Source organism: Leopardus geoffroyi, chromosome D2 (genome assembly GCF_018350155.1).
Source record: "Leopardus geoffroyi isolate Oge1 chromosome D2, O.geoffroyi_Oge1_pat1.0, whole genome shotgun sequence".
NCBI lineage: Eukaryota > Metazoa > Chordata > Mammalia > Carnivora > Felidae > Leopardus > Leopardus geoffroyi.
The window spans coordinates 9,628,983-9,652,183 of record NC_059334.1 but is presented as its reverse complement, the minus strand read 5'-3'; the positions used below and the strand labels follow the sequence as shown (position 1 = coordinate 9,652,183).

Here is a 23,201-nt window from a genome sequence, read left to right as displayed (position 1 = left end):
GCACCGGAGATGCAGCAGTGAGAAAGAGCCTCTGCTCTCCTGCAGCTTACCGTGTCTCTTAGCATGTGCACATTGCTCTGCCTCTACAACTTTCTTGCGCCAAGTGATTGCACTTTTAACAGAACCTCGGTCCTGGAATTCATTCAGCACCAAGTATTCGTTGAGGGAAGGAAGACGGACAGATTAAAACTTGGCATTGATGAGGATGCCCACCAGTCGGTGCCAGTGGTCCAGAGTCTGCATGCTGTGGGCTTAAACTCAGTTGGGAATGATCTTCTAATAGTTAATATTGGCACTATGCACTCATCACATCTGGGGCAAAAAGCTCTTTGTAATGCATTTTGTCTCCTCTCTCCAAAGGGGAGAGTTCACCATATTGCTGCCATGTTACCAGGTTGAGAACTTTGAGTGGAACCCATTTAGTATATATTTATTTCCCATTTAGGATATATTTTAAGCCCTTTACATTTCTTTTTTCCCATTTGGGCCCCATGTTTCCAGCACCCCAGACCATATGGAATGTGGGATCTGCCTTGTGAAAATGCTTTCACATTCTGGTCAGGCAATTCTTCAGGCGCCTGTGTTGCCCTTGGCTTTGGCTTAGGTTAAAGTAACCTGTCTAATTGGGAAGATTATTTCTCCCTCTCCTGCCTGCGTTTGTTTTTCTGTTTGGGGATCTCTCCCATCAGATTCGTGGCCTGGAGCTGCTGTCGATACTTGTGAAGCATGTTCCCCAGCATCAAGGAGTCAATGTCATGGAGGTCAGTCGGCTGTTGAGAGCAGGGCTATTGTTAGGCCTGAGCAAAGGTGAGGACTGTGAAACTGGCTGTCACCTGGGCCTTTGGGCACAGGCTGCTGCAGCTTGACCTTGACCCAGAGAGATCCCACCTACCCTGGAATTGCTAATGAAGGAGACTGAGTATTTTAAGCAGGATAGGTGAATAGTGTTCAGTGCTTTCAAGCTGCAAGCCTGCTGCGCACGTGAAGAAACACTGTTGAGACTCCATCTTTCACATTACTGGGTCTGAGAATGGTGTGAGCATCTGGAGGTCTGTTGCTTCCAATTCCACTCTACGCTTGGGGTCCAGGAGGCGGGACTAACACTGGACTTATACGGTGTATTCTCATGGTTTCAAGTTTGCTTTGGTTGGATTAATTACCAAAATTCTCACCGTGACTTTGGTTTTCCAATTCCCACAATGCAGAGTATTTGAGGAGCCGGTGGTTTGTGTGCCCTCCATTCAATCTCAATCATTTATTTCCACGTTCTAACTGGAGGACGTGGTTACTAGTTTTCTCTTGGCCAAAGCCATCGTCCTCCTATGGCAAGCCGTCTCTATTGAGATGGAGACCATAGTTTTGAGATTGATACTCAGGAGCTATGGACTGGGGAAAAGGCAATGTGTAAAAGGTGCATTCGACCCACTGGCCCTGGCGGTTAGTGGTGAGGCTTCCAACTAGCGTGTTTCTGCATTCATCAACCAGCTGTATGCTTGTGGAATTCAGCGGATCCCTGCCCAGAGGTTGATAATCTTAATGAGTGTATTCATTGTATAAATGCACAGCTTAAGAGCAGCTTAATAATATGCACATATGGTGCATTTTTATATGGGGGGAGATTCCTTTCCAAAGCTTGTATGCCCCATACCACAGGACTGTTGCTTGTCCTTAGTTTCTTAATCCTGTCCTCGATATCAATTTGTAGGTGGACTGGAAAGCTACTTTCTCTAATGTAGTGGAAGTCCCTCCTTTTATCCACATTTTGAGTGATACTTTCCTTGCTTAAATGTGTAGGGTAGAGAGGGGCTTTGCCCAGAGACATCTGCGTGAAGCCACACACTGAAATCCTGAATACATTTTGCCATAAGCAAACCTTGCTGCCACTTTAAGCCATGAGGACGTCCTCTTTCTGCCCTAAGAGCGCAGTATCCTATTGCCCTCAACGTTTGCTGTAGTCTTCCTTACTTAGTCAAGAGAATGCTGAGTATCAGCACTAAGGAATGCTTATGCATTTGTCTTTCCGTGACATTAAGGAAGTGTTATCACTTCCAAAGACTTCAAGAGCATTTGTGAAATGTGTAAATGTTCTGACTGCAAAATGTACCTGAGACGTCTCTTCACCCAAAATACTAGTAAACCGTCATCATTTTGAAAACTGTAATATCCATGTGAGGTAACTGTGTGATTTCAGAGTCCTAAATCACTTCCTTTCAAGCGCAAAACTAGGAAAGTGTCCAAAGGCATTCATGATGATAGCCATCTAACTATCCAGGCTGGTAAGGCGAAAAGAGAAAACCCCAACTTTAATCATTTCTGTGTTCTCTTGGCTGCCTTCCTCATTACCGTGCCTCCAGGAAACCAAGGCCTTTCAGGTTTCAGGAAAATTTGTGCACTGGCTTCTCGGTCCTGGAAAGTTACCATGCACTCCAGCAGACGGCATTAGAAGTCCTAAGGAAACCTTTCTTATTTAGATAGAAATGCAGATTTTGTCTCTGTTGATCTATTCCAGTCGAAAGCTTCCGCATTCCAGTAGTAGGTTCTATGAGGTTTTAAGAGGACAATGAAGCTTGTTTTGTTTTGTTTTGTTTTTTCTTTTCTTTTGTTTCTTGGGCTTCAAAGATGACTTTGAAGTTTGCTTTCCTTGGGCTTTATGTCTGGAATCCTTAGCAGATATCAAATGACTGAGATATTCATAGATTGCTAATTTTGTTGTAGTTTGGTAAAAAAAAAAAAAAAATACCCTAAATTTTAGCCACTCCTTCCAGTCTAGACACCTCTTGGTCTGGTAACCATTATTTTATTTTTGTTTCCTTTTATCATCCGTAAATTAACTGGAACGTTGATAGTGATCATGGTCCTTTTTAACATGAAGATTCAGACATTAATTCCATTTGCTCTGGAAGTACCTATTCTGTTGCTGTGATTTAAGAATGTTTAATTGAGTAGCTCTCTGATATGGAAGTAGGTTCTGAAGGATAACAATCCAGCTGCCAGTTTCCATCATGATTCCTTACATGCTCAGGGGCTGCAGTGTCGCAGTGAGTTCTGCATTTACACAGAGCTCTTAACTTTTCTCACTAAAAGAATCCGTTCAACTGGGGTTTGGTTTCTACCTTTGCCACTCAGTGGCTCTTTGGCTGTGAAATCCAGTCTGGAAGAACCTCAGCTTCTGTGAAATACCAGTAGCAACAGTTTTGGAAGACTGAAAAAGAAAACAAAGATGCATGTAAAGTACCCATCAGTGTGCTTGGCACAGAAGTAGGCTCGTGAGTAATGAGTGTGATAATGCTCTTGCTAAAAAGGACCGGGAGAAAGACGAGAAAAGAGAGGAGAAGGAGAGGAAGGATAGAAGAGAGAGGAGAGGAGGAGCTTGGAATGGCTCAAATAAGGAGATTCTCCATTGTTCAATAGCCTTTGGGGAGGGTTTTCCCAAGTATCTCTTTCTTCAATTTACCTTAGCTCTCATCTTCAGTGTGATTACAAAGGGCGATGAGAGTCTCTGAAAGGCTTTTTCTTTTCAGGAAGATGCCGATAGAAAATGCTTCCCACCTCCCCTCTATTGGTGCTTTGCCCCAACTTTAGATCGCCTTTCTGCATTAGCTAACCTCCACAGCATCCCTCCTTCAAAAGGCTTGGTCACTTCTCTACCATCATGACAGCCTTGATTCATAAGAGAGCCCTTTATCCACAGCTTGCCAAACTGGCTGTCTCAACCCAATCAGATAATATTGGAGTCAGATTTAAAATTTAAATAGAGTTAGAAGCTGCTGTCTGTTTTGTAAATGGCATATGAGAAAATCTACTGATTTTTGTCTAGCTAATTTAACAGTCCTTACTTAAAAGTAATATAGAAGACTAATTGGCACATCAGGAAAGCAAATGTCGAATAAGCATGGAAGTTAATTTTCAGTGCAACTAGTCTTTAAAGTTTAATAGCCAATAAATATAAACATGAAGTGACAGTTACCTCATTACAAATGTAAACACATATAAACCTACCCAGTAGCAAGTTAAAACAAACTTAGAAATAAAAATATACCTCCTACTTTGGCTATGCCTGAGCCTTTCTTGCCAAGGCTATCATTCTTTTTGATTTACTATTTCCTACCTTAACACTGTAGCTGTCCACAGCAGTTACTAAAATAGTTAATTCGTGCACCTGGGTGGCTCAGTCGGTTAAGCATCCAGCTCAATGTTCCGGCTCAGGTCATGATCTCATGGTTGATGGGTTTGAGCCCCGCATCGGGCTCTGCACTGAGTGTGGAACCTGCTTGGGATTCTCCCTCTCCCTCTCTCTCTGCCCCTCCTCTGCTTGCTCTCTCTCTCTCTCTCTCTCCCTCTCTCAAAATAAATAAATGAACATTGAAAAATAAAATAGTTCCCATGAAAACTAATTTTAGAGTCTTAACAGAGAAGGAAAAATACCCATCAGATTATCCTTTATATAGTGGGAAACCTAGCTAAAATGTGTATTTTCATCCGGAATATCACCATGTACCCTGGGTATAACCATTAGTGTGCTTAAACCATGTATATGTCAGACGTAGGTCTCTGGGCATAATCATTTGTATGGGAGAAAAGCCACCCACTCACACAGAAGAAGCTGCTCCTGATTCCTGGATGATTAGGTTTCATGGTTATATAATCAAGATCACTTTTCTGTACTTTTGTTGGTAGAAGATGCCTTTTTTAAAAAAATGTTTAATGTTTATTTATTTTTGAGACAGAGAGAGACCGAGAGCCAACAGAGGAAGGGCAGAGAGAAAGGGAGACACAGAATCTGAAACAGGCTCCAGGCTCCGAGCTGTCAGCACAGAACTTGACTCGGGGCTTGACCTCACAAACAGTGAGATCATGACCTGAGCTGAAGTTGGACGCTTAACCAACTGAGACACCCAGGAGCCTCCTAGAAGATGCTTTTGATTAAACAGACTTCTTTACAGCCACCTGGGTGGCTCAGTTAAGTGTCCAACTTCAGCTCAGATCATAATTTCACAGTTTGTGAGTTCAAGCCCCGCATTGGCTCTGTGCTGACAACTCGGAGCCTGGAACCTGCTTCAGATTCTGTCTCTCCTGCTCTCTCTGCCTCCTCCCCTCTATCAAAAATAAGTAAGCAAACAGATTTCTTTAAATTTTTGTGGCTTTCTTCTGTTGTAATGCAATGACCATAAGAGAATACTAATTGCTTCATGAGTAAGTGACACAGGTTAGAACTGCCTTCAGATGAAAGTTGGAGATGCAGATGGTCTGTGACCTGGGCATTTGCTGGCGTGGATATCAGGTCCTGTCTGAGCACGCGTCAACATGTTTTTGAGCCTCAGCTGTTGCTCTTGTCCAACACTGTCTCCCTTTTTGGGTAAGAACTTTCATCATTATCTTTGCTGTGGTTCTGTTAAAATAGCACGCTCCCTATATGCGGTATGCATACACACACACACACACACACACACACTTGTGTGTGTGTGTGTGTGTGTGTGTGTGTGTATTATTTTTTTTTTTGCAGGAGTACCATAGTCAGTATCATCTTGTGTCGATTGCTTATCCTAATTGGCAAATGTGAAGGTAAACTCTATTTTAAGTCGAGTAGATAGTTTAAATGACTCCATTTGAGAGAGAACTTAGCTCCAGTAATCCTCGTTTTTTAAATCCGCCTCTAAATGTTTCCATTTCCAATAGCAAAATAAATAGACAAACTAATAGCTCTTACCAAAACAGTAGTAAGTATTTTCCTGCTCAGGGAAAAAGTGAGATTTCAAATGTGGAGAAGTCTGGCATGTTACCACCACTCTTAGAAATGTATACATGTCAGCTTTTTTAAAATATAAATTTGAACTCATGCATGTTTGCACTTTTCTCAAATAAATGGATGAATTTCAAATAAGTTACCTATAATCACATGGTCTTGCTTTCACCGTACTGTCTTCCAATATTTATTATTTATTCTACATGAAATTGCTCATAATTTTGATAAGCCTTCTTAGCTTTTCGTATTCTGCATTTATGGACACAGATCCTTATGTTAGCATAACTTCGATACTTACAGCAAACAAAGCATAATATAAGTTTCACATTATAACATTCCACAGTGATAAACTGTTTCCCTTTTGTTGGGTTATAATAATTGTAGTAACAACAACTATCACTTATTGACTGTTTATACAAGAAGTCTTCCGTTAAGAGCATCTTTTAACAAAGTAGAGACCAAAAAGGAGTTTTAATGTGGAAATGCCTAGACTTTGATATACTTAAGTTTCCATTCACTGTGTGACTTTAGTCAAGAAAAAGCTTCCCACTCTTTGCTCCCCTTCAACTTCCTCCTCTGAAAAAGAATAAAAATGGAAATAGCTGACTTAGAGGCTGTACCCACTGGAGTCTGGTACATAGTAGATGTTTGGGAAATTGGGAAGATTGTCATTGAAATCTACTTCGAAAGCTCTTTTGCCCAAATCTATAAGGTGAAGAGATGTATACTATTTTGTGTCTATTTCCAGATGGATTTCCAGGGTAATTAAGCAGTCAGTGTCACTGAGAACTTGCTAAGTGTCCATTTCTTACATATCAGATCCTTACTAGGTTTGCTGTTGCATTCTTCCTGCACTCATTCTTCACTTATTCTTTCAACAAATAACCAGTGTTTGGGCACCAGACATTTCTGAAGTCGCCATTACACTCAGGTTGCAGCTGGCATGAGGAAGGTGTTGTCTATTCAATAAGTGTCAGATGACTCAGATGTGGTCTCCAACACTAAGCCAGTAATAGGCAGGCAGGAATGTATGTGGGGTGTGTGTGTGTGTGTGTGTGTGTGTGTGTGTGTGTGTGTGTGTGTGTTTACATGTCTGTGTTTCCCAGGAGGCTATAGTTGGTCATTTTGCTATCACATCATATGATGAAAATGACCATACCAATGAAAATGACCAAGATACAGCGTCCTGGGCAAGACAGATGTTAACAGATAATACACTATGACTTAATAATAACAGATTTTTGCACAAAAAGGTTGTGCCTGTATATTTCTGCCCAAGGGATTAAGAATGGTTACAAAATTCACTTCTGAATTAAACATTTTTTTCAAGTGAATAGCAGTTTACCAGTGAGATGAGAAAAGATTCAATGTTAGAAAGCATAGTCTATGCAAAGAAAGCAGAAAATGCAAAGGCAGGTGAGACTTACATGTCCAGCAACGATTTTCCTATGGTCATAATTGTCATGGTGGATGGATGAGTTTTAGAACAGGAGGGTGGGAAGGTGAACAGGGCTAGACCAGAAGGAAGGTAGCAAGCTAGTAAATATCATACTTCCCATGTAACAGGCAATATGCTGGACATTTTAGGCGTATTTTGTCTCACAACTTTCAAAATAACCCTGTTTCAGAGGTAGTGGAAAGGAGACTTTGATTATGAGGTTGTTCAAGGTCATACAGCAAGAATATGGTGGATTTGGTGTTCAGAGCCACATCTTTGAGATCAGAACCTCTCTTTTCTTCACCAAGATGCAATTAGTAGTTAAATGGAAAGCCACTTAAATGTCTTCTCATTTATTTGGGTTTAATTAATTTCTGCAAAGATAAAACTGTGGGATTTTGTTCTGTGTTGTCTCAAACTTCACTGAGAGTCCAAAGAATGTTCCAAAACACTTTAACTTTCTTTGGTGTCTTTCAGATGTAAATGTTTCCTCTTCATAAAGACGGCATGGTTTCCTTGTGCTTTGTAGCAGATTTTTTTTTTTTTTTTTTGGTTTTTAAATAGGATTTTTAAATTATGTTTTACTTTTTTAAAGTTTTTATTTAAATTCCAGTTAGTTAACATACAGTGTAATATTAGTTTCTGGTGTACAGGTTAGTGATTCAACACTTCTTTACAACACCTGGTGCTCATCACAGCAGATTCTTGTTGACAGGCTTTATGCTTTTTTGTCTGTTTATTTCCGTCTCCCCTTAATCCACCCTTAGACGTGGCCAGTTGAGAACACCGTGGCCCGTTTATCCTGATGGCCGGATTTCTTCATCCATCCCCATTGGCACGACCTGTATGCCAGATTGAGTGTGGCTGAGTCTAACCTTCCCAGTGCCTCCTCCAAGGAAAAGCCCCACTGTCCCCAGAGGAGCCTGGCCATACTCAGTGCAGCCGTTGCATTGCCCCTGGAGTTCTGCATCCTCTGTGAGGATTGGATTCCCACCCCCTTCAGTCTGCCTGAAAACACCCATCTTTCTCTAATATCATCCCCACCCAAAGGAGAGCGATTCTTTTTTTTTTTTTTTTTTTTAACGTTTTATTTATTTTTGAGACAGAGAGAGACAGAGCATGAACGGGGCAGGGTCAGAGAGAGGGAGACACAGAATCTGAGACAGAGGAGAGCGATTCTTTAGATCAGAAGCCAACCGACCATTTCAATAAAAGGTCAGATAGTCTGTATTTTAGACGTGGGGAGTCATGCTGTTTGTCACAACCTCTTGACTCTGCCCTTGTGGCACCCAAGCCGCCAGAGATGATATGTAAATGAATGGCTGTGGCTGTGTTCCAATAAAACTTTATTTATAGACTCTGAAATTTGAATTTCAAATAATCTGCATGCTTCTTTTGATTCCTTTCAGCGATTTAAAAATGTGAGACCCATTCTTAGCTCAAAAACAGGCGGCAGGCCGCATGTCGCCAGGCCCTGCTCTACACAGACAGTCAGCCACAGCACTCCCTGCTTCTTCAGTGGGGTAAATTGGGTCTGACCATCGGGGTCTTTGACGTAGCTCTTTCTCCATAGCTTCTCCAGCTTTTCCTAGTTCCTTGTGGTCACGCAGTTTCTTCCTAGGGTCTTTAGCCATTTCTGTTTGCCCCAGTCTTTGTGCAAGGGAAGGACTGCATGAAGAGATCTGGCCGCAGGGGACGGTGGTTAAGTTCTGTTAGCACGCTGATATCTGATCTAGGAGTGAAAGCCGAATTCTTTTTCTGTCTCTGGAAAATTTCTTTGTTATTGACCTTTTGCTGTTCTTCAGGAACCTCTCCAATTGAAGCCAATTGAACTGACTCCTAATGAATTTGTAATTCTTTGAATGAGGGCTATTTGACCTTAGCTCACTTGATGTTTCAGATTATGTATTCTGCTTTTTTTTTCTCCCGAGACTGTGTTGCAGACAGGAAGGTAATGTCGGCAAGTAAATGAAAGGGTTGATCAAACAAAAGTGTGAACTCAGACAAAAAATATATGCCCGTTCCTACTTTTGTTGCCATTTATTCATTCGTTTACTCAGCAGATATTTACATGTGCCAGACTCTGCATCCCCACACGAGATCTCTCGCTTTGCAGGTCTACGTACAGTGATGAGCAGAGGACCACGTTTGTCTCCCGAGAACCCCAGGGGAGGCAGAGATCAAGGAGACCCATCTTTCCTTGAATCTCTTGGTATCTGTCACTCATATTGTAGGACGTAGGGGGCACAGGAAGCATAGGACGACACGTGTTCCTACACGTTGCCCATGATAAGTGAAAGGACATGGCTCTAGAGGTCAGAGTCTGGGGCCAGCTGCTGTACTATTCTGAACCCTAAATGCTGTAAGCGAGGAGACTACCTGTGTTGGAGCTTTGTTAGGAGGACTAAAAGAAATGTCATACACGGGCAAGATATAAATGTTTAGCACATAGGCCCTAAAAAAACCACCCACATCCAAGGATGTCAAATTTGCCTTTTGTTTGTTTTGTTCTTTATTGATAAATTTATAGCCTTCCAGTAAAGTCCTACCGATTTACTGCTAAATTTACTACTAAATCAGACTTATTTATTGACCACATAGTGCGTGTCCGTGGCTGTACTATGCATTGTGGGAGAAATCAGAAAAGTGTGATGTATCACCAAACATTTTGTTAAGCTGGAGGTTGGAAACATACTCTTATACGAATGATACAAAATACTCTTTACTGACGTTGCTATCTCTTTGTGTGTCTTTTTTAGATCTGAACAGTGATGGCACACATTTCAGTTATGAGTCGCTCAGTGAGCTGTGGATCGACGGAACGATAAGCATGCCTGTCGTGATGTATGCCGCTAAGCCTCTTCACTAGTAGGTATTTTCTATTCAGTATTGTTTACGTGGCTATATATGGAGATTGTCAACAGAGTCTACATTTATAATGAAAGAGAAGCAGAATACTTGTGTTCGTGTTGTGGTTATGAACATGGCTAGATTTATTCTGGTTATGTGGCAGCCAGTTGCAAAATGAAAGAACAGGTTAAAATGTACCTGTTGCGTATGTGTGTGTATATTAGTATGGAAGCGTATATGTATCCCTATAGCAGAGTTTAGAAGGATAGAACTTTACCTCTCTTTTAACTGAGTAAAAATAATGTCACTGGAAATGTTCACTGTCCTTTGGCTCTTTGATATCATCATATAAATCTGGCAGTGAAAGCCTAAAAAATTTTACCTAATGTGATGTTTTGAAACGGTTCAATTTTATTGCCATTTTAACTAACAAGATACCTGATCATGTGTCCACTTACACAAGTATCATGTGGTAATTGACTTGTCATATTTATGGTGTCATGGAAAAGGAATTATACTGTGTCAGAAAATCCTAATTGGATCATCCGACCAGACCCTCAGGTCTCCAGGCATCAGTTTCCTCATCTGCAAAATGAGAGAGAATTTCTGTTTTACCTAATTCATAAGATTACTTTATAGGTCCAGTGAGATAATAACGTGAAGTTATTATTTAACTACAAACCCCATAAAAATGATGTTATCTGTGGCTGATTAATATTTCAAGGAGGGAGTTGGACAAGAGTTGTGATCATACTTTGCTTTTTCTTTAGTTTTTTTTTTTTTTAATTTCAATTCTAATTAGTTAACATACAGTGTAATATTAAATTCAGGTCTACAATTTATGATTCAGGACTTCCATACATTTGGTGCTCAGCTTTTTAAATTGGCCAATACAGTTTGATATTTTGTGTGTTATTCACCCAAAATATAAATGATAAAATCATACTTAACTTTAATTCATGAACCAAATAAATTTCTCATATTGGAGAAAATTATGTGTAAATGAAACATGAAAAAAAACAAAACCAACCATGTTTCTCACACATACTGTGCACATCAGTCCCCACCAACTATGGGTGTTAGATGTCTGCTTCTGTTCTCCTGGATACACTTTATTAGACTACGTTTGGGTATTTACACTCGGAGGAGAAAAGATACATTAGATACTTTTTGTATACAGTTTAATTTCAGGACATTAAGAGACAATGGAGAAATTCAACCAGACATTGTTCATTTAGCTTACTATATTAAATTCCTTTTTGCCGAAACCTCTTCAGTGCCTCATATAGCCATTCTTTTTTTGCTAATGGAATACAGTTAGTGTGTTTAAAAGATTGAAAATGAGAATCGTAACGAATATATTTAGTAAGATGGAAAAAGACTTTTTCACTAAAATTTTAAAAGTTGTTATATAACCGGGACCATGCAATGACACTGGTTTGCAGATTATTCTCCAGGAATTGGATATGATTATTTTTGAAGGGGCAGTGGCTTATGACATGAATAAAGTGTTCGCATTTAGGTGAAACAAAATCTTTAATAACAGGTAATATATATTCGCTTGCTAATATTGTAGCATAGTCCCTAAGTGGGGGTGGGGGTGGGGGGGAGGAGCTGTCTAAAGTCAGATTTATGGGGTTGCAGCCAACCCAGTTGTTTCATTTTCCAGCTTTGCACTGTTGGACAGGTCCTTTAACCTCTCTGTGCCTTAGTTTGCTCATCTGTAAAATGGGTCTAATAATAAGAATGATTTCTTTTTCTAAAAAAAGAGAGAGAGAGAAAGTAAGAAAAGAGGTGGAAAGGCAGAATGTATGTCACAAAACGATGTGGAGGACGGTTTGCTTTTCACTTCCCCCGATCATTTTGTCTAAACCATATTGTATACTTATTCCTGTTATAAATAAACTTAAGGTATTGTCCACTGGGCTCACATTGGACAAAGTTCAGTGGTTGCACTGGGTGGTATATTTCAAATGAGTCATCATTTGTTCCCAAGATGGGAAATACTGATAATCTGGGGCGGTGATCTGAGCCAAGAGCCAATTGCCTGGCTGCTGTGTATGACTCAGAACAGAAAACCAAGTCTCTTTCTGTCACATGTTAATTATAACCCATTTGGAACAGTGACAGTGCTTGGTCACCGCATCTCTGTGTCCATCTGTATATCAGCACCCAGGATTATCTCATAGGGTTTTTGTGTGGATTACATGAGTTAATAGGGTCAAGTGCTTAGGAGCGCTGTGTGATGCTTCGTAACTAATCAATATTTATGGTTATTATTCACTGGACAGAGTGAGGGATTATGGTAACCACCACAGATTTTGGAATCAGAAAGCCCTAAGTCCAAAACCGTTCATTATGTTATGGTGGAAGCTAAAGTAGTTACTGAACCTTTCGAAGTCTCAGTTTCTGGAAAAAAAAAAAAAAAAAGAAAGAATTTAAAAATACTCCATACTGCTTTTGTTAGGATGATTTAACACAACATCTGGCAAGCAGTGGTAGCCAACACCTGAATCGAGAGTTGTGAAAATATAGTCACAAATTATTATAGAATGCATTTTTAAAGTAATGTAAATCAGAGATACTCCAATTCTGAAAATGTCCTTCTTGCCATATGTTATATTTAGGGGACTTTTAGAAATGTGCCCAATTATATGATTTACTTTGTGAGATCCAGAATTTCAAAAAAGACAAACGAATAACTTAACTCAAATTAAAAAATGCAAACATAACTTAAATATGGTATCCTGATTAAAAAAAAAAAATCTGTTGCCTTTTTTAAGCCTATCAGGGAATATCAACTCAGTGTTTATTTTGTTATAAAGATTGGGCTGTTACCACATTTAAAATGATTTGTTTTCTAAAAAAAAAAAAAAAGTGGGGGGGAGGAAAGAGGTGGAAATGCAGAATGTATGTCACAAAACGATGTGGAGGACGGTTTGCTTTTTCACTTCCATGAACATTTCGTCTAAACCATATTGCATACTTATTCTTGTTATAAATAAACTTAATGTATTGTCCTCTGGGAGCACATTGGACAAAATTCAGTGCTTGTACTGGGTGGTATATTTCAAATGAGTCATTATTTGTTCCCAAGGTGGGAAATGCTGATAATCTGGGGCAGTGATCTGAGCCAAGAGCCAATTGGCTGGCTGCTGTGTACGACTCAGAACAGAAAACCAAGTCTCTTTCCATCACGTGTTAATTATAAACCGTCTGGAACAGTGACAGTGCTTGGTCACTTCATCTCTGTCCCTCAGTATCACCACCCAGAGACTCTTTCACATGCAAATTTAACCTGACTTGTTGAGAATTCAGATAGTGATATTATCAACAGTTGCTTTCTACACGCCTGTATTCTTCTTGTTTATTTTTGCAGTAGCGTTAGCCTTTAAGAGTTTGCCCACGATGAGGACAGTCATCGTTGTAGAGGAGGTTTTTGGGTGTAAACGTTTGGGAAGTGCATTTTTTTTTTAATGTTTATTCATTTCTGAGAGACAGAGAGAGACAGAATGTGAGTGGGGGAAGGGCAGAGAGAGAGGGAGACACAGAACCCGGAGCGGGCTCCAGGCTCTGAGCTGTCAGCCCAGAGCCCGATGCAGGGCTCGAACCCACGAACTGTGAGATCATGACCTGAACTGAAGTCCGACGCTTAAGCGACTGAGCCCCCCTAGACGCCCCGGGGAAGTGCATTCTTATGTCCATGTATGCAGACATAGGCTTTGCTGTCCCTGCTTGGGGCCCTTGGTGAGAGATGACCTTGATCATTCTGACCTCCTTCCGGAGGGCCCTGCATTGCTGCATGCTTCAGGCCTTCGGTATGGTCACCATTCACGTTTTGAAGTCTCGTATTAGGAGTTAGAGTATAATAAAAAGAAGCAGAGTCGTCGTGCTCATCCAAACAAGTGGATTCTCACATTGCCCTCCTTCCGCCCTCCTTCTTGCCGCGGCCATTGCACACTTGCAATGTTTGTCTCAAAAGTGATTTGTGGCTTTAGAAGTGTCCTTTTATTTTATTTTATTTTTTTAATTTTTTTTTTATGTTTATTTTTGAGACAGAGAGAGACAGAGCATGAACGGGGGAGGGGCAGAGAGAGAGGGAGACACAGAATCGGAAACAGGCTCCAGGCTCTGAGCCATCAGCCCAGAGCCCGACGCGGGGCTCGAACTCACGGACCGCGAGATCGTGACCTGAGCCAAAGTCGGACTCTCAACCGACTGAGCCACCCAGGCGCCCCTAGAAGTGTCCTTTTAAAGGGGTCTGATCTAGTCGGTTATCACGCTAATACTTCATCAAATCGTGTCTCTGAAAACCAAGAGACATTTCATTCCCTGTCACAGGGCCAGAGTTTGGAAGAGGTGGGGGGCGTCCAGAACTAAAGTCGGCCGTCGTTCGGAGACAGACGTGAAACGAAATCTGTCTCGGCGGGACTTTCAAGAAGAGATTGTGACTGTAAGTGTAACACACTCATGGCAGGGAGCGGGAGAAGATCGGAGCGGTTGCGGGTGAGCCGGATGGGCGGCAGGACAGGCGGAAGAGGAGCTCGTGAACAGCGAGCGTCTGCTGCCCAGTGACCAGAAGTAGCCTCAGATGAGCCGCAGACGCCCCCAGATGTGGATGAGGCCCCCTCTCTTTTGTCGGCTTCAGATCTCAGCCTCTGCGCTGACCGCCCACCCGAAGGCACCCCCGTCTCACCTGCCCGTCGCCATCTCCTCATGCTCGCCGTCCATCAGACTGCAGTTCTTCCTTCCAGACTCATTTGGCATTCGCTGCCGTCTGTGAAAGCTACCCCCATCCTCCTCTTAAAGTTGACCGTCCCCTGCTGTCCTTCCACCTCTGTACTGCGGACGCGCCCTAGTGAGAGACCACATTCTTCACTTCTTCTGCAGTACTTGGCTTCCATTTCACCATCAACCGAGTGGCTTATGAACAACAGAAATTTATTCCTCACTGTTCTGGACCCTGGGCACTCTGAGATCAAGGCACCAGCAGACTTCATGTAGGGTAAGGGTCTGCTCTTTAGAAAGCCATGTTTTCCGTGTCCTCACATGGTGGAAGAGGCAAAGGAGTTTTCTGGGGCACCTTTTATATGTTTCCCACGTATTCTTGTGTAACTATAATCCCATTCATGAGGGCTTCACCCTCATGACTTAATCACCTCCCCAAAGACCCCGCCCCCCTCCACATGCCACCACACTGGACATTTGCATGTGACGTCTGAGTTTTGGGTGAGAGGTCCACAGTCAGTCTCTAACAAGTGTCCATCTACCCCGTTGCAGTCTTGTTGAGGGCATTCCTCGTCTTACTCAGTCTCTTATGTCCGGGGTCTAGTGCTCGACAACTAATTCCTGATTAAATTAATGGTAGAAACAACACCATTCTCTGTCCTCAGCCTGAAGAGGCAATAATTGCATTTGCCACATCAAAAGATTTCTACGAAATGTTATTCAATATGGATATTACTTCAAATTGTTATTAATATAAATCTGCAGGGACACCTGGTGGCTCAGTCGGTTCAGCGTCCGACTTGAGCTCAGGTCATGATCTCACGATTCATGAGATCGAGCCCCACGTCGGGCTCTGTGCTGACAGCTCTGAGCCTCGAGCCTGCTTGGGATTCTGTGTCTCCCTTTTTCACTGCCCCTCCCCTGCTCGTACTCTGTCTCTCTCTGTCTCTCAAAAAATAAAATAAAACATTAAAAAGTATATATATACACATATATATATAATTTTATATTATAATATATTATACATCATATAATTTTATATTATATATTACAATATTATATATTATATATAGATCTGCAAAAAGTATAACCAGAAAAATGAAAACTGGCAACTTTTAGCATATTATGAGATTTGTATCATTTTTAACACTTTTAGAAAAACAGAACACACTTTTGAAAATGTAAAACTGATTCTACTAACTTCCTTATGGGTTTACTATTAAATGTATTATTTTTAGAACAGCATTTCAACAATAATGAGAATTATTTGACCTTTTCTTGACTGAGATGGAAATGATTTTTTCCATGTAAGTTAATATGTAAGAAATTATTTATATGTTAATTAAGGAATTAATAGATTAATTAATAGTTTACTAATATATAAAAAAACATTAAAGAGTTCTTAAGGTTTTGTTTTATTATAGTAATTATTACATATATTTAAAATTGATTTTGTTCAATTCATTATAAAATATATTAAAATGTGTAAGATATTTTAACATAGTTTACCCATGGAAACCATGCAAGATACCTACTATTAATCTGAGTGGGGAAAGGTGGAATGTATATATTGTGTAAGTCAACATTCCTATAGGTTTGAGCTGTTTTTGAAGAAATACAGAGAAAAACAACCAAACCAAAAAATTCCCTCCAAGTCAATAAACGAAACCCTCATGATGTAGCCGCGTGAAGTTCTATCTGAAACTTAACTTTGGTGGCCGTATACGACACAGTGGTGGACTTACAATTGTTTAGTTTAATATTTATACTTGAATAGTACCATGTTCACAGGGAAGATCGTCCGATCCGCTAAACTAGTATTTTCACACTCGACATTCATCTTTGTTACTTCGTGTACATCAGTCTTCCACAGAGGAGTCACTACAGGCTAACGTAGAATTGTGACACACTGTATCTTAAGCCATTGAGCTTTCACAGATGGCTGTAGATAGGTAAGCGGAAGGCATGGAGCCAGTAAAGACGTATTTCAGAGAGGAAAATGGGCTGACAGTTTTCAGTGCATGAGCTATTTTAGATTGACATGCTTCTGGCAAAAAGGGATAATGTTTGAATGAATCATGTATCAAGAATATTCATCCAGTTGTGTAAGCAGAAATACAGGACTAATGTAGGAGTGATGAATATTCATCCAGTTGCGTAAGCAGAAATATACGACTAATGTAGAAATATAGGGCTCGGGTAATCACAATATTAAAGCTTTGGTGTGCTCCAATAAGTAGAGCATCGTATGCCAAGAATAACGTATTATGGGAAGAAGTAGGGGTTTTTATTTTGTTGTTGTTGTTGTTATTCCCAGAGGCAACACTTGAAAAGTTTCGAGATTGTTTCCTGGTAACTTTTTAAGTCTTTATTTTATGTATTTGAAGATTCGACTATCTTAGTGACTATTTCCTGACATTCTTTTTAGCTAATGAACTTACAGTCGTGTGGTGAAACTTGGCAATGACAGTGATGACTACCACGTACTGAGCTAGTAACTGTGCAGTAGGCTTTGGTCTCCTATTGTGTCACATCATTGTGTCATCCTCACGAAACTCTGCAACAATGGCCTCATCATCTTCCTTTCACAAAGGAGATGAGTACTGTACCCTGTACCCCACTGATTCACATCCATACTTACATAACCTAAATTTGTAACAGCCTCATCCCTACAAGGGGGCACGTATGTATGGAGGCATATCATATCTTATGAAATTAGAAAACTAATTTGATTTTTAAAATAAAATTAGTGTTGAAAATATAATGTGCTTCGGGTTTTGAGCCATGCTTCTCTCATATCCTGGAGAATCAATAGCTTATAAAATTATAATTAAAGATTTCCCCTTCTATCCTTCTGCAGCAACCGATATGAATAAAAATGAGAATCTGCAGTTATTTCAGTCATGTCTTCAGTAACAGATACAAGCAGGTGTCTTCCAGGAAAATGCATCAGAAATGCATTTTTAAGACTGGACAGTTTATCCGCAAAGTTCAACGACATCCTTATTCAACATGCTTTCTTATGTCTTTTTTTTTTTTTTTTTTCATATTAACAGTCAGTGTAAGTGCCATGAAATCAACATGTGTTTCATACTATAATTAATTGCTCCCACAAAATTCAGACTAAAATTCTTATTCTCAACAACTGTCTTCTGTACACCAGTCACCTCACCAAATGCTTTCACATTAATTCCCTCTTTTCAGCTCAGTTATGCTTGAAAAGAATTTTGTGGATTCATGTCATATGCTGCCTCTCGCTCTCTGATGGAGAGATATTAACAGTGTTTTACTGTCCCTTAGATGCGCATTCAGCGGATCTGTTAACCCCAGCAAGCAACACCTAAATGGAATAAAAAAAATACAATAAAATAAGCTTGGGAAGCAGAGAGAATTTTGAAGAAACACTTGCTTTTAAATAAAGGAGATAATTATAATATTTTGAAGTCATTTAAAATTCGAGGGGATTAAACTATCTGGAAAGAAAATCATGCCCTACATGACACTAGTTAAATATTTGAAGCTGGGGAACTGAGGTATTCTGTTTATTCATTCAGCAAATATTTCTAGACCTCCTTCTATGCAGCAGGCCCTGCCTGCCGCTGTGAACAACAGACAAAATCCTTGTCCTCGTAGTTTTTCCAGGTAGCCACTGGTGAGCAGGAGGCATGGAGGACGAGAGTAGAGTGTGTGTGTGTGTGTGTGTGTGTGTATACATATATATAAAGTCCTTTTCTATAGTGACATAGATCATTAAATATATGTATATACAAATAGTAATGAATTTAAGCTTACATAAAAGCAGTTGCTTTTTGTACCAGCAGAAACTTTCTTCAAAGCATAATTTTATTTATTTGTTTATAATGTTTATTTATTTTTTAAAAAAAATTTTAATGTTTATTTCTTTCTGAGAGAGAGAGAGAGTCAGAGCATGAGTGGGGGAGGAGCAGAGAGAAAGGGAGACACAGAATCTGAAGCAGGCTCCAGGCTCTGAGCTGTTAGCACACAGCCCGACACAGGGCTCGAACCCACAAACTGTGGGATCATGACCTGAGCTGAAGTTGGATGCTTAACCAACTGAGCCACCCAGGTGCCCCTGTTTATTTATTTTTGAGAGAGAGAAAGAGTGTGAGTGGGGGAGGAGCAGAGACAGAGGGAGACACAGAATCCAAAGTAGGTTCCAGGCTCTGAGCTGTCAGCGCAGAACCCGATGTGGGACCTGAACCCATGAACCGTGAGATCATGACCTGAGCCGAGGTCGGACGCTCAACCGACTGAACCACCCAGACGCCCCTCCAAAGCATAATTTTAGATTACAAACTTGGAAATTCTTACTCACCAAAACTTCCTATTTTGATTGCTTCCAGAAACGAAAATTTTGATAATCTATCTCAGTTTTTGTTGGAAAATGATTCATGTGTTTTCTGCCTTGTTTTCTTTACTCACTGTAAGATAATTTTGTAGGTGCTCCAGAACCTAAAGGAGAAAACTTCAAGACTATTGTGTACATCATCAGATTACACCGAGAGTGGCTAAAAGCGACTGAGGGGGACAGATAGCTTGCACACCATGAGGCCCAAAAGGGAAAAAATAACAGAGAGAAGAGAAGCAATTCCAGTGTTTTGGAACTTCGGTCGAAGTTCAAGTTCTTTCTCTGCTGAAGCACGGAGTGGCATGGATGTGTTGCCCTTGTATCACCTAATCCATTGGAAGTTGGGTATAGAACCAGAACCATTCATTGATTGATATCCATCACCTAATTAGAAATGTAGTATCTGGGGGCGCCTGGGTGGCTCAGTTGGTTGAGCATCTGACTTCAGCTCAGGTCATGATCTCTCGGTCTGTGAGTTCGAGCCCCGCGTCGGGCTCTGTGCTGACAGCTCAGAGCCTGGAGCCTGCTTCAGATTCTGTGTCTCCCTCTCTCTCTGACCCTTCCCGGCTCATGCTCGCTCTCTCTCTCTCTCTCTCTCTCTCTGTCAAAAATAAATAAAACATTAAAAAAATTAAAAAAAAATGTAGTATCTGATGTAGAGCTGGTGACAAAAGGAAAAATAAAAAAAAAATGGGTAAAGTGGCAGCCATGCACTATGCTGAACCAGCTTTCCAACAGGAAAGTGAGTCAGAGATTTTTAGTGATTTTTGGATGCCATATAATGACCTCTTAAGCTCAGCAAGTAAGTAGATACTAAACTCTGTTTACTTAGATTGCAGTGATAAATAAAATAGCCCATTCCTCTTGGGGGAGATGATAAACATCATAACTGCATTCATTTAAAAAAAAATATTTCTTTTCTTTGCATGAAGCCCAGTTGCATGTTTGACAACTTAGTCTACTTTCTAGGTTTTCTGAATACGTGGTTTTGGTGACTCTCCCAACTCCAGATCACTTAACTCTCATGCCACTGATGTGAAAATCAATGCTTGATGCAAAAAGTGCTACATAAGACTTTGCAGCCATTCTTGAGAGTGCATTTTTAAATTTAGCTCTTTAAAATAACCTAGATTAAAAAATAATGTAGTCAAATGGTAATGTCTAATGGCTTTTAGACGATGGGGCAAAAACAGTGCCGAGGTGGAGGGCCATGAGTAGTTCATCAGTGCTATTTTGCCTTTTCCCTACTACTCCGTATAGAGAGCAAAACCAAAGAATTTCCGCCAAAGTGACAATTGTTGACAAAGCGATGATCATCAAGTTCCCATCCTGTGTGCTAACAGCCTGCAAAGTGTAGGAGTCTAATAAGGAGAGTAATTAAAGCTGCATTTCAGTGTCTCATACTCCTAGCATTTGTCTATTAAAATACATTAGACACGTTATAGAAACATCAGTCTTCCTTAAGCTGGAGATGTGTCTCCAGCTTCCTCGGGGAGGAGATATGTAAGATAAGTTGCAAGATACAACTAGTAAGCCCAAGACAAGGAAAAACTCATTGTGTAGAAGGAGTTCCAGGTTGTTTTTTTCAGTTTTGTTGTAACTCTCAGGGGGAAATTCACACCAAGTGGGGCTCATAGGAGGAAGCAAATAAATGTTAGTTGAATCGAATGATGCCCCTGCTTTTCAGTTTCTTTAAGAGATCGGCTACAAGCTCAGACTATATTACTAAAGGTGTTTATTTTTTTTTTTTTTAACTTTAAAAAGTAATTGGATCATGGACTTTAATCTCATTCTTTCATTTATGCCTTGGGCTAGGAGATCCTCAGGGGCTGTGCAGATTAAGGAAAAGCCACTTAATTAGTGGAGAGAGCCCTCTCCCTTTGTTCAGATTCTCTGTTGCCTGCTAATGAGAAAGGCAACTCAATCTCATCTCTTCTAACACTAAAACTTCTTTGTTCAGCTAGCTGCTGAACAAAACTGGTCTTTCCATCTGAGTTCTCTGTCAGCCTTGCTCATACTTCAAGGCTGACCTGCGAATCAATCATAAAATCAGGTTGGTAGATTGCCACCAGCATTTTAAAATGCAACACAGCAAAGGAAAAAGTGTCAGAGTGTATCCCATAATGACTTTCTATAAAGTCTTTGTTTCATTTATATCTGTATGTATATGTGCCAGGTCAAGGGTACAATGTGTTTATTATTGGGGGTCACAGTGGAAAAAAAAAGTTAGAAAACCCCTGTTATTTATCTAATCCCCTCCCCTCTCTTCTTAGTTCTGTCTTCTTAATTTGTCTTTTCTAACTCATACATTTTCAAAATTTTCATTTTATTAACTCTTTTTTTTGTCAGTGTAGACAGCTCCTTAGTTCCTCAGTATCTCTGTCATGATAGCCAACACTTAGTATAGAGATCACTGGAGTGATGTCGTAATGTTGTTTGAAATAATGAGTTACTGGCATTCTTTTTTTTTTTTTTTTTTTTTTAATTTTTTTTTTTCAACGTTTATTTATTTTTGGGACACAGAGAGACAGAGCATGAACGGGGGAGGGGCAGAGAGAGAGGGAGACACAGAATCGGAAGCAGGCTCCAGGCTCTGAGCCATCAGCCCAGAGCCTGACGCGGGGCTCGAACTCACGGACCGCGAGATCGTGACCTGGCTGAAGTCGGACGCTTAACCGACTGCGCCACCCAGGCGCCCCAAGTTACTGGCATTCTTAAAAGCAGTTACGATTTTGGGGCGCCTGGGTGGCTCAGTCGGTTAAGTAGCCGACTTCGGCTCAGGTCATGATCTCGCAGTCCGTGAGTTCAAGCCCCGCATCGGGCTCTGTGCTGACAGCTCAGAGCCTGGAGCCTGTTTCAGATTCTGTGTCTCCCTCTCTCTGACCCTCCCCTGTTCATGCTCTGTCTCTCTTTGTCTCAAAAATAAATAAACGTTAAAAAAAATTAAAAAAAAAAAAAGCAGTTACGATTTTGTAAGTCCCAAGTGTGAATTTAGTTTTTAATCCCACCCTCCTTTTCCTCCTTTAATCCCTATTATGACCAGTGGTAATCACCACCAACCATGCAGTTACCCAGTGGAATTTCTGAGTCATTTTCTAAGTTCCCCGGCCTCTTTAATCAAAATGAGTGATCAATCCAGATGATTCTATCACCTAATATCCTTTAAAACAATCCTATTCTTTACCTTGTCAGGACTACTATTTGGCCCTGTGATTTTATACCTAAGCTATTACAGTAAACATTGCAATAGTCTATTTGACTCCCTTCTGGTATGCCATTGCTCTTGCCGTTGGAATCTTTTCTAACACACAAACCTGAATATTTCACTCTTTGCATAAACATTTCCCATAGCCACATTCCCTTTGCCTTGAGATTAAAATCCAGACACATTTCAGTGAGAATAAGAGGCCCTCCAATATGTGACTTCAGGAAATTCTCCAAACATATCCAGCCCTACCCACTTCTACACCTAACATTTGAACTCAGGTCGGTATTCTCAGCTATTAAGCACGTTAAAATCTTTTGTGTGACTGGACCATCGGGCTCGCCCATGCTCTCCTTGCCTACAATGCCTTCACCTTCTATTATGCCTGGAAAATGCCTACACATCCATTAACATATTGGTTCAGGTTTTTTGCCTTATGTAAGAATTCCGAGTCACCTGAGTCAGCTTCTCTGCCATTACTTACTATTTACGAAACTGAAATCCCTCAATGTCTATATGTTCGTCTTCCTATCCCTGATTAGACTCGGAGCTTCTCTTGCACACGTATTGCCAGTTTCCCTTTGTGACCAGAGATAGAAGCTGTCACAGTGCGGAACACTAGAAGGATGCTCAGGGAATATGGGCTGAGTGAACTCTTGTGCCAGAATCATTGCAGATATTTGCCAGTCCTCTTTTACTGGTACGGCCTTCCTTATCCTCTCACTCCCACTATACCACTGACACAGATTCTTGCTAGACTCGTAAGTATGGCACAAAATAATATTCACCATAGCCATTCTCCATCACTTTCCCTATATCTGTGAGTTTTTTTTTTTAATTTATTTCTTTATTTTGAGAGAGTCAGAGG

At 40.6% G+C, this 23,201-nt stretch overlaps 1 protein-coding gene across 3 annotated transcripts in view; it reads left to right on the top strand.

Annotated features, from left to right (window-relative positions):
- The window catches only part of CHRM3 (cholinergic receptor muscarinic 3), a 527,319-nt gene that overhangs the window by 139,815 nt on the left and 364,303 nt on the right, over positions 1–23,201 (top strand). For all 3 annotated transcript variants that reach the window (XM_045437203.1, XM_045437201.1, XM_045437202.1), the window contains exon 2: positions 9,941–10,049. The gene's annotated coding sequence lies outside the window, so the exon portion shown is untranslated. The remainder of the gene's footprint in view (positions 1–9,940; positions 10,050–23,201) is intronic.